The sequence below is a fragment of the Lissotriton vulgaris genome, chromosome 12 (genome assembly GCF_964263255.1).
Source record: "Lissotriton vulgaris chromosome 12, aLisVul1.2, whole genome shotgun sequence".
Taxonomy (NCBI): domain Eukaryota; kingdom Metazoa; phylum Chordata; class Amphibia; order Caudata; family Salamandridae; genus Lissotriton; species Lissotriton vulgaris.
The window spans coordinates 175,233,526-175,247,078 of NC_141700.1; the positions used below are offsets into that span (position 1 = coordinate 175,233,526).

Below are 13,553 nucleotides of genomic sequence, written 5' to 3' on the forward strand. Positions count from 1 at the left end.
TGTCCTTTCTGCTCATCACTGTTTGTTTTAGAAAAACAAACCAGAAGAACGAACATCCAGTTTCTATTTCCTTGCTTAAAATGCGGCTGCAGTTATGCTCCATAGCTTACCTTTCGCCAAGGCTCTGAGGGCAGGCACTGTAACATCAAAATGAAACTGTAATAACTTATTACAGTTGAGCAGCTACGTCATTTCATTTTTCAGGCGCCTAGAAACGTCACAAGTCATGTAATTAAGGACATTAGAAACAGGCTTTTTTTCAGGAAATGCAGGCTCTCATGCAGTATGTGTACACCTAATATCCCTCCTAATTATGTACCCCATAACAAGTTCACGAGCACTGTCTGAGAACAATTCACTTTTTAATTAAATAACTTCCAACAGGGTACCTTTTCATTTTCCTCTCTCGACAGACTAATAAGAGGATAGCATTATTATTTGAACGGTCCATAAGAACTCATCTATGTCTCAGGGTGATCTTTGGCCAAATGCAGTGCAGGCTTATGTGTGAAATGTATACAATATGCACCAAGAGTAATTATTTAAAGCACACCCCAAAACAGTATGGCAGAGTGATTGCCTGGTGTGTTGAAACGATGAAAAACTCCCCTGCAAAGCATGCTCACGTCTGTGAGATTAGAATACCCTATAGATGCACATAGAGGTCAGTCTGGATAGGAGTCGCCTGCGGCATACAGGCCTGTGTGAACTGCAGGGGGTGCATGCACCCACATTACACTCTTTCTGCAGAATTGGGGCTGTGGAGCCCAGAACTAATTGTGCCATATGTTTGTTAATATATATACCAAACTAACTAACTGACTACTACGATGTCCATGACGTAATACTCATATGCTTGTAACTGTATAATTTATAAGTATGGGTGGCTGAAAGATATACCTATATATGGTTGTTTTAGGTTATTTAAAAAATTTACATTTTTAAGAACTGGGAAGTGTGTGTAATATTTTTATAAGAATTTATTTCTTGAAAATAAAGTATTTTGACTATACTACGACACTCCACAGCAAATACTTCTGTTAGCTCCCTGAGACTCCTGCCAGGCAATGGTCACCCTATAAAGGTCAATGGGGTACAGTGCCAGATTGGGAAACAAAAACTTCCCTGGCAAAGTGCTCGGCCGGCCCCTCAGGGGTTGGGGGGTGCGGCCGAGCTGTTTACTAGGGCCGGTTTGCTGCAAAAACGGCCCTGTAACAAAAACGGCCCCCAGGGGCCCAAAACTGGCCCCCACCCTTGCGGCCCACCGGGGAAATGCCTGTACCCACGTAGCCAGTCCTTGCCTGATGTGGTAACCCTGTGTCCTTCAGAACCTGGGTATTGACATTGCAGTCTACAGAGGAGTTCCGTAGGGTAGAGAATAATTCCTTTAGAATAACAGTGATTTTCAAATTAGGAAACAATTCTATATATCAAACACACAACACAGCTTTTTGGATTCACATGTATATTATTTTATATATGTGAATCCAAAAAGCTACCCTTCGGAACTTCTCTGTAAACTGCAAAGACAATGGTCACAGGCACGAAATGAGAATACATGCAAGTGACCCGGTGTAGCCCTTTGACCTCAACCTTAAAACCCAACATCTCAATAAAACTGACACATTCTCCTAAGCGATGTACATACAACATTTTGCTCTAGCACCCACATATGCCCACGAACTGAATCAAACTGTTGGCTGAAGTGCCTTGGGACTGTTTGGAAAACCATCCTAGGGATACCAAATGTGCGGCAGTGCCATACCGATGGCAGATTGTGTGTTATGCAGTTGACAGTAACAGATGCATTGCACCTATAGTGTTGTTTAACCACTCTTCTCAAAGGTACTTCTAAGATGGTATTTACAGGAAAAACTTTACTAAACGAGTAAATGGTGACTGCATACATTTATTAGTATGTAGCGGAATAGTTTGACAGCAGAGACATGTTTCGCTTTGGCTTGTAATATGCCAAAGAGTTTTCTCAAGGTAGCCATTATCAAAAATGGGGTGACCCAAAGTGGTCCTGGACCTGGGTACAGTTCGGTATTAAAAACAATGGTCCTAGACCTAGATTTGTGATAGAACGAATCAAGCTTATAATTGCGAGTTCCTTATTATGAGCTTTTTTCTCACTTGCTCACAGTATTCAATATAAACATTAGACGGAAAATGCAACAACCCAGACTGACATTTTGGAGAATAAACACATTTTTATTCCACCAAATTTCAACAATCCTTTGGAAAGTCAAATCGTTTTTGACGCTTTTGGTACATCAAGAGGATGCTCCTAATAACGTGCAAAAAGAGAAGTGCTCAAGAGTTGAAGGGGTGAATGAAAAGAGCAAAAGTTAGTGATGTTTTAAAAACAAAAAGAAACATGTACTGGTTCACTAATTCCAGTCACTTATATCTTGGCCACATTTAGTATTCACACATAGTACTTTCTCGCTAATGTTTAACAATCAAAATACTTCTGGAGCACGTTTTGACAGATTAGAGTTACCGTATACGTGGTCCAAGAGGGTATATGGGGACGTCGACGTTTTGACCCGACTTAATGCTTAGGGGTTAGTGGGAGCCTCAACCTGCGGGTCTTCTTCAGGACGGGAGGGCAACCTCAGTACCAGAGTGGTGTCAAACTCCCATGTGAAGATCAGGGCAGTCAGTGTAATCAGTGATTGATACAGGGCATCGTTGGATATCTCCAAGGTTTATCATAAGGTTCGCCAAGTCCCACGTATTCATCCGTGGCTGCTTCCTAATTCCATTCAAAAGGGTCTGATCCTTTTCTTATCGGGTGCTTGACGTGGTCACTGCAAGTATGTAGGAGTCTCAATTGTATCGTTTCAGTGTTTCATTAGGGAGGGCAGCGGCCTCATCCCAATAAGAAGGGGAGAATTCCTCTTCCTCAGTTATGCCGGTACAGTCACTGGTACAGCGGGCGTCTACACTCCGCCTTCGAAATCGTTCAAGCCAAGTGAGAAAAAACTCATAATAAGGAACTCACAATTATAAGCTTAATTCGGTATATCACAAATCTAGGTCTAGGACCATTGTTTTTGATATCAAAGAGTTTTCTCAAGGCACATAACAGAAAACAATATACATTTCAGTGATGAATGATGCCAGATACAGTGCTGTTCATGTGAGTCTAGTATGTGGCTGATAATATATTATATTTCAATCATCCAAACACAGTCATTCAGTTCCAGGACAAATATTCAAAACAGTATTTTGCGAATAAATAAAATCTTCAGAGATTTTACATGGTAAAAGGGCTTAGGTACCCTCGGTTCCAGAGATCTAGTACATGCATTCTGTTGTCTCGCTATTTTTTCTAGTTCCTCTTGACCCACCCTACGTTGGCGTGAGGTATCTTTCTTTTTAAATGGTCTGGCTAGACCCACAATTAAAAGAGATAAATAAACAGATATACACCAAAGTTTAAAATCTGATACATATTTCAAAGCTCAGACTGTGAAAATTGCAAATATGTGTGCAACAGGAAAGGTGTGCCATGTTTTTTGACGAAGCTGAATCATTGTACACTTTGTATTAACCAAAGCAGAAATGGTCAAAATATTTTTATACAAAACACTTTAACGCAAAGGATGCACCATTTTGTGTTACTCCGGAAATAGTGAAAACCTGTATATGATGCAGGAGTCAATGTACATATTTACTTCAAAGAATACATAATTCTAAAAAATGATACACTACACTAGAAGAGAGAACGTTTTTGTACCGAACCAGGAATAGCTGTAAACATTCAAGTCTTGTAGATGAAACCGTGCCAAATCGTGTGTGTCTCTGCAAAAACTTTGCAAAGCATGTATGCAACACAGATTAAGGGACACCGGGCATGCATTGCCATTGCAGAAATAAAGGCAATAAGGTGTATGTCGATGTACAAATTGTGGGAAACGTTTTAAGATATAAGCAATTTAGTGAAGCATGTCTGTAATGCAAACATATGAAAGTTCCATATGTAAAGTCAGGACATTGTAAGGATTTTGGGGGCCCTGAGCCAAACGTATTTCGGGGGGGGGGCTGTTCAGAATAGCTTTGCATATGTGATCCAATCACTTCTCTTTCTTGCCCTTTTTGGCCAGGTCAAGGACAGTAGTGTCCTGGCACATTGGTCCAAATGTAAAATCTGCTTCCATCTTATATTCAGGAACTGTAATGTGAGTTTTGACTAGTGTAATGCAGCAGTAGCTCACTAATGTTGTTGTAAATAATCTCCGTGACACCCCTCCCATGTCTCATATGTGAGGTCCTGTTTCGACCTAAAATAAACTCTTCATAGATGCTGCATGGTGGTGAAAAACTCAAACACAACATTTCCCTGCAAAATGTTGGTAATAAAGTCCCACTGATTACCTATATTAAAAATGCATTAAAGGAAAATGGTATTTAAAACCATCTATTTTTAAGACTCATTCAAGGTTATCAGGACAGAACTGTCAGCTCTATCAGCCATGAAAGGCTGGGATGCTGGGCCAGGGCCCACTTTGTCCATGCTTTAAATCGTCTCTGTGTAAAGTGTTGCCCAAAAAACGTTATTTATCACCGCTGTTGCTTTGCAACACTCATAATCTAACTCTATTGAATGCTGTAAACAAATACTACAAACTAAAATGAAAAAATACTGTTGCATGAATACGTCCCCATCTAAAGTGGTGCCAAATAGCTGCATGCCACGTCAAGAGCAGTGATAAAAATTTGTTACATAGGGAAATAATGTCTCATGTGGGACCCCAAGAGATGACGCGAAGCACTGTTTCAGGTGATGCAAGAATGAGATGCACGGACTTCCCTTTGAGTGGAGACATGGGCCCATAACAGCTACACTTCATGATAAACCCAGAGACAGGATACAGGGGAAAGGGAAAAGAGACAATTGTCCTTGGTAGCAGGATAAACTCTACCATGCTGGGTGTATGGAGACAGGAGCACTGGGTCACACAAGTGACTCAACATTCCAGGAGCGGAATGTAGCAATATGAGGCAGGGGTGGGATTGCTTCCAGTTGAAAAACTGGAGCTGGTCCATGGTAGCACTGTGTGGTGGGTCACAATCTGGGAAATGGAGTAGGCCACATGGTTGTATGACACAACCACGCTTTCCTTTCCCATGCATTCTTAACAGGGTGGGCGGAACAATTAATGCATCTGAGCCTTGCATTCCTTTTACAAGGCAAGTCATTACATCAACTTGTCTTAGGGGGGCGCTGGACTTTGGAATTGATTATTGTACTATTCCAACTCCAGTCCCCGCCACTGTAGGGAAAGTGTTGGACTTTAAAGTCCAATGCTGCTTTACCTAACGCATGTCGTTTTAACGACCTGCGTTGTAAATGGAATGCGTGGTTCGGACGCATTTGTTGTTCCACCAGCATTGCGAAGGCAACGAGTTGTTCGACGGTCATGTTATTTTCTGTTTCCCAGACTACATTGCAAGAAGAGAATCAAGAGAATGGATCGCCCACACTGCCTGGAGTCCAATACTTCAACACCCCCATAACAGAAACACCAGAAACTCCATGCCATTTGGGGTATAACAAGCAGGTCAAACTGCCATGGGCAGGGACAGCCAACAACACAGATGAGTGAAAGGTGACATTTCAGGAGCGACTGGGGCCGACTGCGCTGCAAGTAGCAGAGCACAAAGAGTCCGCGCTATGAGGGGAAGAGGCATTCAACACCAAAGAGGAGAGGCCAACCACATGCCATGAGCAGCACGAATGGAACCACAGTGCAGGCTGCAGGTCAAGGACATACCACAATATGGGGGACTGGCATGGACATACCAGCAACCAGGTGACGGAGCAAGGATCAGCTAGCCTGGAGGTGACACAACAAGGGCAGACCAGAATCCAGGTGGCAGAGGAGAGACAGACTAACCTGGAGATGAGAGAGCAGAAACAGACTAACTTGAAAGTGACAGAGCAGGAACAGACTAACTTGAAAGTGACAGAGCAGGAACAGACTAACCTGGAGGTGGCAGAACAAAGACAGACTAACGTAGAGGTGACTGAGGCGAGATAGACTAACCTGGAGATGGCAGGGTAGGAACAGACTAACCTGTAGGTGACAGAGCAGGAACAGACTAACCTGGAGGTAGCAGAACAAAGACAGACTAACCTAGAGGTGGCTGAGGAGAGACAGACTAACCTGGAAGCGACAGAGCAGGAACAGACAAACCTGGAAGTGACAGAGCGGGAACAGACTAACCTGGAGGTGGCAGAACAAAGACAGACTAACCTAGAGGTGGCTGAGGAGAGACAGACTAACCTGGAAGCGACAGAGCAGGAACAGACAAACCTGGAAGTGACAGAGCAGGACAGACTAACCTAGAGGTGGCTGAGGAGAGACAGGTTAACCTGGAGGTGGCAAAGCAGGAACCGACTAACCTGGAGGTGGCAGAACAAAGAGAGATTAACCTAGAGGTGGCTGAGGAGCGACAGACTAACCTGGAGATGGCAGAACAGGGCAGACTAACCTGGAAGCGACAGAGCAGGAACAGACTAACCTAGAGACGGCGGAACAAGGACAGACTAACTAGAGGTGGCTGAGGCGAGACAGGCAAACCTGGAGATGGCAGAGCAGGAACAGACTAACCTAGAGACGGCGGAACAAGGACAGACTAACTAGAGGTGGCTGAGGCGAGACAGATTAACCTGGAGATGGCAGAGCAGGAACAGACTAACCTAGAGACGGCGGAACAAGGACAGACTAACTAGAGGTGGCTGAGGCGAGAGAGACAAACCTGGAGATGGCAGAGTAGGAACAGACTAACTTGGAGATGGCAGAACAAAGACAGACTAACCTAGAGGTGGCTGAAGAGAGACAGACAAACCTGGAAGTGACAGAGCAGGGCAGACTAACTTAGAGAAGGCAGAGCAAGGACAGACTAACCAAGAGGTTGCTGAGGAGAGACAGATTAACCTGGAGGTGGCAAAGCAGGAACCGACTAACCTGGAGGTGGCAGAACAAAGAGAGATTAACCTAGAGGTGGCTGAGGAGCGACAGACTAACCTGGAGATGGCAGAACAGGGCAGACTAACCTGGAAGCGACAGAGCAGGAACAGACTAACCTAGAGACGGCGGAACAGGGACAGACTAACTAGAGGTGGCTGAGGCGAGACAGGCAAACCTGGAGATGGCAGAGCAGGAACAGACTAACCTAGAGACGGCGGAACAAGGACAGACTAACTAGAGGTGGCTGAGGCGAGACAGATTAACCTGGAGATGGCAGAGCAGGAACAGACTAACCTAGAGACGGCGGAACAAGGACAGACTAACTAGAGGTGGCTGAGGCGAGACAGATTAACCTGGAGATGGCAGAGCAGGAACAGACTAACCTAGAGACGGCGGAACAAGGCCAGACTAACTAGAGGTGGCTGAGGCGAGACAGATTAACCTGGAGGTGGCAAAGCAGGAACAGACTAACCTGGAAGTGACAGAGCAGGGCAGACTAACCTAGAGAAGGCAGATCAAGGACAGACTAACCAAGAGGTGGCTGAGGAGAGACAGATTAACCTGGAGGTGGCAAAGCAGGAACAGACTAACCTGGATGTGGCAGAACAGGGCAGACTAACCTGGAAGCGACAGAGCAGGAACAGACTAACCTGGAGATGGCAGAACAAAGAGAGACTAACCTGGAGGTGGCTGAGGAGCGACAGACTAACCTGGAGATGGCAGAACAGGGACAGACTAACCTGGAGATGGCAGAACAGGGACAGATTAACCTGGAGATGGCAGAACAGGGACAGACTAACCTGGAGATGGCAGAACAGGGACAGATTAACCTGGAAGTGACAGAGCAGGAACAGACTAACCTGGAGGTGGCAGTACAAAGACAGATTTACCCAGAGGGGGCTGAGGAGAGCCAGACTAACCTGGAGATGTCAGGTGAGGAACAGACTAACCTGGAAGTGACAGAGCAGGAACAGACTAACCTGGGGTTGGCGGAACAGGAACAGATAAACCTGGAAGTGACAGACCAGAAGGGTAGCAAAACCCCACACAGCAAACCGGCAGTTACCAACCCACAGCACCACACACAGGAAGTGGCCACGAAGAGAGGATGACCAGTAACAAGGCAAACAGTATATTCAGAAAGAGCACACCACAAAAAAACAGTACTATTTCTAACCCGCTACCCTCTTGTGTACTCTGCATCTCTATATCCTCATCTGTATTTGTGTATCTATATGTGCATTTAAGTAGCACACAGTCTTGGTGCATATTGTATAGCCAAATTAATGATAATTGATGTATAGATAAATACATGAGGTGGAGATATAGTTTCTCAAAGACTGATGATAAAGGAAGATTGTGTTAATTATTCAGAGAAAGGAAACCCCAAGTTTAACAAAACCACTTACCTGAGTACTGTGTTGTGTTTGCTTGGATTTTAAAGACAGTCGGCAAATTGAGAAAGAAAACAAAAATTCACTTACCAAGGCCTCAAGCAGGTGAAACTACAGAGAGGAAACACTCCTAGCCTACACTGATGATCAGGGCCACTGGAAGTCTGCAATTCTGCGGCCATGATGTTTTCTGTATAACTGTGGATTTGCCATATTTACCACTTAATCCACCATCTTCTGCCTGATCTGCAGATTTTAACAAATAAAAAGTTTCCAGCTCCAACAATTCAAAAGTTACTAAAAACGCGGCGTTGCATGGTGCCGCGCAGAGAAAGACCCTCTGCAAAGCTTTGATGGTTATTTTTCAATTGCTTATTTCCGTATTTGGTTGTTAAACCGGTACTAATAAGGCAAAAACGTTATTAAAACTGTTAACATGTATTAAAAAAACATAAATTAAAAAAGCAGTATTAGCACAAAATGTGACGCATCACATTGCCTTTTCTTGCCACATAATTTAGTCAACCCTGCTGCATAATTTGGCCCGCCCCATGATGCACCCTTAGGCGTCCCCTGCACATAGATGAAAAGGATGGATGAAAGAAAGAAAGTATTTAAGGGGAACAGTGTGGGACGGGGGTGAAACTGTGGGGAAAGGAAATAGGCAAGCATATATTAAGAAAGAAAATAGGAAGGAAGAACCACGAAAAAAAGAAGGAAATAGGTTAATAGAAATGATTAAAGAAAGAAAGGCGGATGTTGGGAGTGATTGGAAGATGTTTGGAACCAATTGTGGTGAAAAAATGGAGAAAGGAGAGTGGGAAAAGCAGGGGAGTGAGAAATGAAGTTGAGAAAACAGGGAAAGAAGTGACAGGTACGTCCTGCATGCGACTCTGTTCTCCGGCACGAGCGCCCCCCTTCCCTTCCCCTCCCTCCTCCATTCATCCCCTCCTTTCCACGCTCTCCGTGCAGTTTACAATCAATCCTGCAGGGGCTGCATGTGCCGCTCTCATCCCGCAGACAGGCGGCACGACCAGCCCAGCACTATTGTACGAAAGACAAGAGACTAAAGTGACTGTCAGGATGAAGGTTGCAGCCCCCTCGGGGCAGAGACGCGCGCAGTGTGCCTTGGGCTGGGCTCGGCGTGGACACCGGCCTCTGGCTCGCTGACGGGGACGCGGGGCTTCCGAGGTGCGCGAACTTCCGCGGATCCCACGCCTCCAGCCCGCCCGGCCGTCACCCATCCCTAGCTCGGATCCGCGGACCCTCCGCGGCGCCTGGATCAGCGCACTCTGCCGCAGGGGAGCCGGAGGGAGGCTCGGGCTCCCGCTTCCGTCAAGTTGCTGAACTCCGCCGCCAGAGTCGGTGCCGAACCCTCCGCCACCTCGTCCGAGCACATGCACGTCACTGGACCCCTGAGGAACAGGCAGCAGCTGCTGCTCCAAGCGCGCAAGTAAGTCACCCCTCCCTCTCGCACACGGCCCCACCGCATCACACGGTGAGCGTGAGGTAGCGCTGAGATCACGAGCATCGCATGCAGGCTGTGGTGGGGCACTTGTCCCCTCGGGGCTGGGGCTCGCCTCCTCTCTTGCACAACTTTCTCCCGCCGCCCAGTACTGAGCGAGGTACCACGCTGGCACCTGTAGCGCTACTTTGGCGAGTTTCACACGGTGGCTACCTGTGAGATCACCCTGTGAAGTTCAGCCTGTGGGGGGACCCACACTCTGGTCCTTGTCAGCCCCACTTGCATCTCAGTGGTGTGAAACCCGAAGGCACTTCAGCCCATTAATATATGATACCTCTTTATTTATTTACTGCATTGTTTAATATAGCGCCGTCTTGTGACATGCAGTCTCTTCGCAGCGCTTTGTAAAGCATCCATGTTGCGAACAGTGCTATTTGAAACAGGGCTGGTGGGAGGCGGATTACGCGTATAATCTAGAGTGTTTTAGGCTTTTGCGCGTTCTCACGGCGGATTTAACATTCCTGTAGCTATTTTAAATGTATTTTAGTGATTAGGAGATTAAGGTCGCCCCGCGCCTGTGATACGGGCGTGCAACATAAATATGTCATTATCCTTTTATGTCTGCATCTGCGCCGCCACTGGTCAGGGGCTGGGGGGCTTCTCGCAGGGGGAGGGGGTCGTGGGAGGACGGATGCTTTAGCTGTGATGTCACTTTGATAGCGGGGAGCGAATGCCTCATAATTCCGCCATTAAACGTAAACGCCTGGCTGATTCGCCCGATCATGAAAGCACTGACGTCCTGCTCTCTGACAAATGCAACCTTACAAATTAACTTTTTTTTATCCTCCTCCAAAAGCTCGCTGCCTCTAGCACTTAAAGCTGCGAGCGCGCATAATTGGTTTATTGCTTTCTATTTCCTTATTTCGGCATCAATACGATATTTTCGGCTTTATTTGCGGATGTGCTGTGAAAGCTAACACCGGGGCTGCTCAGCGTGGCACACGCACCCTGACAAAAATCACCACCCAAGTGGTGCCCGATGAGTGGAAACAGATTTGTCGAATTGACAAACTTTCCCAAAGAGAGGTGAATATGTCAATTACACCCTCTTTTCGCAGACCCCCACATTTCACTCTGCCTGATGTTCATGCGTGCCCTTTCCTTCTGATTAGCTATTAACCCCTGCTCTTTTTTATTTTAATTATCTGTGCACTGTTGAGTTTAAGCTCATATTTCTTTCCTGGCCACTGGCTCTCCTGCCTTAATGCCTATTACAAGTGTGTGAGAATTTAGGGCCGAGTCACTAAAATGTTTGTTAGTAAGTGTGACTTACTCCTGGTTTACGCCTGCATTCCCAGGAGTACTTCTTTGGAAGCAAGTCCTCTGAAATAGCTATACTAGTGGCGATAAAGCACCATGTAATTATTTGGTAACAGCATTCGGCGAGCTAATGCAAAAAACGCCGCAGCTAGGTTAGGGTGGTGACTTGTGAACCCAATCCGAGAATCTATATTTGATTCATAGCCCGCTCAGCCATTCATCCTCTCTGTGTCGATAACTTGAGTCCCACACAATTGGCTAACAATAAGCATTTGTTATTAAGCCCCAGGGTAAGAACCAGTCCTTCACAAATGCTCGTGTTATGCCTTAGCTTCATTTGTGACAATTAAGTGCAGGAGTGCAAAGATTGCTTTAGGGATGGAGCCAAATGTAGGGTTGTCCAATCTCTAGAATGTCTAGAACTTGATTCTCTCCCCTGCCTTTTCCACCACCCCAACTTCATGAGTCTTTATGTCACTCTAGCGAAGGGCTCGGTTACATCTACTGTCGCTGTTACCCATCTTCCAGTTTCTTTTTCCCTTTTCTGTTTTGTTTCTCTTTCTCACTCTGGGTCAAACTATAATGTGGAAAATAAGTCCCCCAAAAAAGTGTGCCGGTTCCTGCCTCCGGCAAGCACCTGCACAAATTAAGCCACGTGTAGTTATGCTCTGTAGATCCTGACAGTTTCCCGCTAAAGTTGGTGTTTTGAGTTCCCTGTGGTGGGCAGGCGTGAGATCCGAAGGTGGCGTCTGAGGGCGCCCTCTGTCACACGCCCGGCGGGGGGAGAGCAAGGCCCTTCTTGTGCCTCCAACAGTGGGCGCAGCGCCGAGAGCAGAGGCCACCGCTCCCGCTACTTAGGGCTGACACATTGCCTTGTTGACTCGCCAAGGAGCCTTGGGCGACAGCGGACACAGACGCCGCGGATTCCACCGCAGACGGGGCTGACTGGGGACCGGGGCTCGAATCTAGGGTCCCACTGGGAGATCCGCGGCCCCGGGCTGGGAGATCCGCGGGCCCCTCTCATGGACGCGGTCCCCGGGCTGGGAGATCCGCGCCCCCCCTCTCATGGACGCGGTCCCCGGGGCCCTGCCTGCCCTGAAGGATGCGTGAAGTGGGGTTGACTGATTATGCGCAGGCGGCATGCAGTTCTAGTGCTGCGTACATGTTTCTACCAGCTGCAATGCATAGCACCAACCGTGCCGCGGTGCGTCAACTTCAAAGGACTTTGTCATTGAACACGTGCGCAGGCTGTAATTGTGGGTAAATGACTAGGTATGTACGGGGTACGGATTCGAATTTCCATATCAGCTCCCAGGGTGCCCGAACACACTTAAAATCACACCTGAGAAGTTTACAGGGAAACATTTTTTGTGGTAAAATTAGCACTGTTTGAATATATGTGCTAGATAAGAATCGAACATTACAGCACTTGGTATTTGTACTGGATATTAAAAGCACAATAACAAAATACCAATAACAGTAAATATTCTGAGTGATTATTACGACATGCATAATAACAGTTAATATTAATCGAGCATCTTCAGTGTTGGGTGAAACCTGACCCATCCTACTCTGGGCATCTACATCGAAACTGCAGCTCAGTGTAGTCAATTAAATGCTTTTATCTAAACAAATCTATGGAAAACTCAGATTGCAAATAGCATTTTTTTGCTTTCCTTGTCTACAGAGATGACACATTTGCAATGTAATAATTGCCCAATGTTTCAGAAACTTATGAGCGGAAGTAACATCTTTTTTATATTTATTTTTCAATGTATATGTTTACTCCTGAGTCAGTCTTTACCTATACAAGACCAGGCTTGCTTATTTGCCACAAACGTGTTTAATTTAAATTTTAATACAGATCAACCTTTCATAAAGACTGCTGTGAAGCCCCACAAAATATAGAGTGCCCTTAAAATAAAAAATTAAGTTAGCCCATCTGTCGCTATAACAAGTCTCGAAGGGGAAGCCATGGTGGTCAGTTGGCTGTTGAGTTCACACGCAGCGGCAGATATGATGAGATACCGAGCAGCATGCTTCAGGAAGAGAGATTTTTAGGGAGGCGAGAGCGGGGTGTTGTGAGCTAGGGGTGCTTTTTTCATACATTAGTCACAGAGGTCTTTTGATGAGACTTGGTGGTAGGTAATTCTAGACCTAAAAAGTTGTGGGGTAGAAAAACCAAGAGATTAAGGAGCGTAGAAGTCAAAAATTCATGGACATGAGGTTTCTTACTGTGAGCCATTTAACCCTAAGTGAATTTGCTATTTGTAGGGTGGAGCAGATAGAATGGAGCTGCAGAAAGCAGGTAGTTTGAAAGAGCTAGGTCTGGAGAGGTGGAAGGAACGGTGACATCTGCTAATAGCAACATGCAAAATAAAGTGGGAA

The 13,553-nt window shown here is 46.0% G+C and overlaps 1 protein-coding gene across 2 annotated transcripts in view; it reads left to right on the top strand.

Moving 5' to 3' along the window:
* ZNF536 (zinc finger protein 536) overlaps positions 1-13,553 on the top strand; it is a 1,127,234-nt gene that overhangs the window by 56,091 nt on the left and 1,057,590 nt on the right. The window contains exon 1 of one of the 2 annotated variants that reach the window (XM_086947710.1): positions 9,372-9,833. The exons of the other annotated variant lie outside the window; for it this stretch is intronic. The gene's annotated coding sequence lies outside the window, so the exon portion shown is untranslated. Of the gene's footprint in view, positions 1-9,371; positions 9,834-13,553 lie in introns of those variants that run through there. 2 annotated transcript variants of the gene reach the window in all.